Below are 4451 nucleotides of genomic sequence, written 5' to 3'. Positions count from 1 at the left end.
TTGAGGAGATTAATTTTATTCCACCCGTGGAGTTAAGCCAAAAAACATACAAGAAGAAACAGAAATGAAGAGGTTGAGTATGAGAACTCTCCGATTGTATACATATGCAACAGCATGGCCCCGTCCCAGCATGCATCATGGGTGGTATTTGAAGTGGAGGTGTGTGGATGGCATGACAGGCTTTTAAAGTCTTCAGGAGACCCTGCAGGCACTTCCTGCTTTCATCTCGAGCTGCCGTCTGTCACCTGGGCAACACATTGGCGTATACGCAGACGTGGTGTTTATGACGTGTTTGTGGATGTGGCGCTGACGGCTGTGGCAGAACCACGTTCTCGACGCCGTCAGGGTTTGATGTACGGGGTTCATACAGTTCATAAAATACAGGAGGTGGAACAAAGAGAACGGCTTTGATTTACAGCTGGCAGGAGAGAGAATCACACAGTGTGGCATGAATCGACGTGTTGTCCAAACTCATCATAAGAGCTATGCATTACATGCAACCACCGCGGTCATCTCGCCAACCGCTTTCCCATGGGGGGAAATAACACACAAAAAAAAAAAGCCACTTAAAGCCTCAGTAAATACCATCCACTACATTTACTGGACTGTTTGAATACTGTAAAAACAGGACGAACATCTGCAGCAAGAGTTTACGTAGAGAAACCAAACAGTCACATGTTGCTCTCAACTGGCTGGACGAGGAACTCAGTGCACTTTGTGCCAAAACATGTCAACAGCAGAGTGACAGGATGTGATGAATGTTTGGGACCCAACATGTTACAATACACACAAATGGGATTGTCGAGTTTGTTTTGGAAAACCTTCGGAGTCGTAAAAAACCTTAATGCCGAAATTGGGTACGTTCTCGAAAAACCCCCTCAAAGTGGTTGTTGAGGTTGTCCACAGTAGAGCGGGAACCGTCCACTCCACTAGAACAACATCATCAGCAGAAGAATGATGGTGCCAAGAAGAAGTTGTGGTCTGCAGCTAGTTTGGATTGACTCCTTGAAATGTGAAGTAAAGAGAACACAAATTAAGTGGTTAAAATTCTCCATGTTTAAACATCATTACATGTAATGATTGTTGTGTATGAAGTGTATGAATTAGTCTGTTCTAGGCCTCTGTAGCAACATGGCGGTGCAACATGGTGGACTCTGTGAAGAGGATTCACTCCCTGTGTAGATATGAAGGGCTCAGTCTAAGCTAACGAAAACACAACCATTCAGGTCATTGTATTATATTCCATTGGTCATTGTATTATCATTGTACAATGACCTGTCATTGTACAGGTCATTGTATTATATTCCATTGTATTATATTCCAGTTCTGCTATATTCTACACACAGTTCCTTAAACACTCATTTATTTGAATGAAAAGGCAAATAATTGTCACGTTAGCATAAAGTTACATATTGTGTTTACAGCAGGCGGCAACCTCCGGTTCTGCCGAGTGAAGCCGATGCTTCGTGTCTTAAAGCTGCATTCTCTCTAGTGTCCACCAGGGGGCGACTCCTCTGGTTGTATAGAAGTCTATGAGAAAATGACTCTACTTCTCTCTTGATTTATTACCTCAGTAAACATTGTAAACATGAGTTTATGGTCTCAATCTCTAGTTTCAAGTCTTCTTCAATACAGCATGATGTTCATTTAGTACATTATGGTCCATTTAGAGTCACACAGACCATAAAGCAGGGGATGCTTTAGGGCGGGGCTACACGGTGATTGACAGGTCTCTACCAGAGACGTATACGGTGTCTCTATGTCACTCCTCCGCTTTCCAAATATGTTACCTTCTTTTTATCAGTTGCAAAAAACATGGCGATGGGAAAATGGTCGAACTCAAGGCTTCATAATGTCAGTCCACAAACCAATGGGTGACGTACCGATGACTACGTCCACTTCTCATAGACAGTCTATGGTTTATAGGTTGCACAAAAAGTTTCATTAGCCGTAAATTGTCTTTATTAAGATTTCGCTCTAAGTGTTGTGAAACTGAGCCGTAAACCTGAATATATACACACACCTGTAAGATGAGTTATATCTGAGGATACCTCCACTCTGTGGTAGGAAACAGTGAGGTACAGTCACACCGACCTGTGTGCCGTCAGACTTGGTCTAAACACGATGTCTGGATGGAAAACATCTGCTGCCTCTGTCCAGGCTGACGTTATCTTCAGCGTCTCTCCTTCACACGTGAAGTCCAGTGAACCTCACGCTTCAGTGCAGGCTGGTTACTGCAAGTACAATAAATCACACGCACACACAGATTCTCCGTGGGCGAAGGTTGCACAGATGCAGCGGACACGATGTGTTTACGCCAGCGGCACGGTAGTCTAAGAAACACTAATCAACGTCTCAATACAAACGGCTAAAGACCACCAAACACAGCTGCAGCGAGGAAAAGTGGTGTATATGTGTAAAAATAACTCACAAACAGGCAATAAACAAAGTCATCCAATGACTCGCTTATTGCCGACGGATGTTGCAGAAATGTGGCTCGAACTTGTGGGCTGATAATAACTCAGACATCACAAGCATGTCAACAAAAGCCGAAACCAGCACAGACCACATCCAAGCCTCCTCCGTTCACGAGGCTGACCGCAGATGCCGCTCCTCCTCCTCCTCCTGTTCTGGGAATGAGGATCATTTGAGCCGGTTCGGCTCTGATCCTGCTCCTGCAGTGTGGGATTAAAAAAACTATTTCAGTCGCTCGCACACAGCAGCAGAGGTGTGACCGCGCTGCCAACCGAGTCCCAGCATGCTAAAAATACAGAAGCACAATGGTTACCAAGGAGGTTTGTTTAGTCGATACAGTGATCACATGTTCCTGAACTCATCTCTTGAATGATTGTTTGTCTGGTGATGTAGTTGAAAGCGTAGACTGTATATAAGAAGAGGACGTAGTCGTCGTGACGTCCCCCTTGGTTTGTGGACTGATGTTTTGAATTCTTTGAGTTTGGGGATTGTTACCGTCGCCATCTTTACTTTTTGCGACCGATGAACGGAAGTGATCATATTAGGAATGCGGAGGAGTGACGTAGAGATGCCAGCTACCTGTCAATCACAAGGTTTACAATGTTTACTGAGGTAATAAATCAAGAGAGAAGTAGAGTAATTTTCTCATAGACTTCTATACAACCAGAGGAGTCGCCCCCTGGTGGACATTAGAGAGAATGCAGCTTTAACACATGAAGCATCGGCTTCTCTCTGCAGAACCGGAGGTTGCCGACTGGAAATAATAGGCATGAACTTTCAGTAGGGTTCCTGGTTTCCGTTTGAAAATACAGCCACCCTAGATTACTCTTAGTATTATCATTATGATATGAGGAAAAAATGACAATATCACTGTTATTTTGTTGCAACAAAACGCAGTTTGGCTGCTTCGCTAACATACAGTTGCTCAGTACGTCTTCACCTTCAACATTTCATTAGAGAAAGTCTTTTAGCATGCGGACTAATCGATGTGTTTCGCAAAGGAAGCGAGTAAGATTGGCTGGGGTTACCGGAGTATAAACTTCCCCAAATCCAGTAAAGATAACGTTAGCTTAAACTCTGATAGCATCCAGAAAGGTTTCTACAGTGGGGAACTATACAGTGGGGTACTATACCATAAAAATGGAGTCGGAGTAGAACGGACATTGAACTATTTTCAACGGTCATTTGACTAAAAGAAAATGAGGTTTGTTGTGATGGAAGACAGCAGACCCAGCTCCAGAGACGGATAGCTGGCTAGTCAGCTAGTCTTTCTCCGGTTACATTAGTTTGTGAGTAAGTCCCTTTGAGCTTGGAGTTATGCAATGAAAAAGTGATCGAACATTTGTGCAGCTTCTTCCCCTTTCTGATGAAATGAGCTCACTGTTGCCCCCTGTGGCTGTTTGGAGAAAGTCACCCTTCGCAAACTGCAGTTATTAGACTTTCTTTAATAGACACTTTCAAAATGACATGAAAAACAAAAGTTGTATTTTAGTATTTGTTTAACTCCATGTACTCTATCTGCTGGTGTTTAGCAGCATTTAATCCTCAAAGTAGATTTACGTGGTCTTCACACACACACACACACACACACACACACACACACACACACACACACACACACACACACACACACACACACACACACACACACACACACACACACACACACACACACACACACACACACACACACACACACACACACACACACACACACACACACACACACACACACACACACACACAGAAGTGACTTCATTGTATGTTTTGTGTCTCAAACTGCAAAAGAAGAAGAGTGAAGCCGTTTTATTCTGCAGTTAATAAACATTTAGTCCATCACAAAGCGCCGGCCGCTCCCCCCTGACTTTTGTTCCATGCCAGCTACTTTTTGAAATCTGCCCAGCTTTTAAATGAAAACAGGACAAAGTGAACAAAGCACATTTCTACCTCTATCAGTATTACAACTACCTGCAGAA

The 4451-nt window shown here is 43.6% G+C and overlaps 1 long non-coding RNA gene across 2 annotated transcripts; it reads right to left on the bottom strand.

Annotated features, from left to right (window-relative positions):
- On the bottom strand, positions 1 to 4039 carry LOC142934221 (uncharacterized). Of its 2 annotated transcripts, XR_012947695.1 has the most exons (3): positions 2432 to 4039; positions 2024 to 2234; positions 1 to 1004 (listed from the first exon to the last, which is right to left on the bottom strand). It is a non-coding gene; the product is annotated as an uncharacterized LOC142934221 (long non-coding RNA). The 2 variants fall into 2 exon arrangements; XR_012947694.1 differs by having other exon boundaries at positions 2024 to 4039.
- Between the last annotated feature and the right edge of the window lie 412 nt (positions 4040 to 4451).

This window comes from Anarhichas minor, unplaced genomic scaffold (assembly GCF_050575085.1).
Source record: "Anarhichas minor isolate MPS153535 unplaced genomic scaffold, ASM5057508v1 ptg000067l, whole genome shotgun sequence".
NCBI lineage: Eukaryota > Metazoa > Chordata > Actinopteri > Perciformes > Anarhichadidae > Anarhichas > Anarhichas minor.
This window is presented reverse-complemented; position numbering and strand designations above follow the sequence as displayed.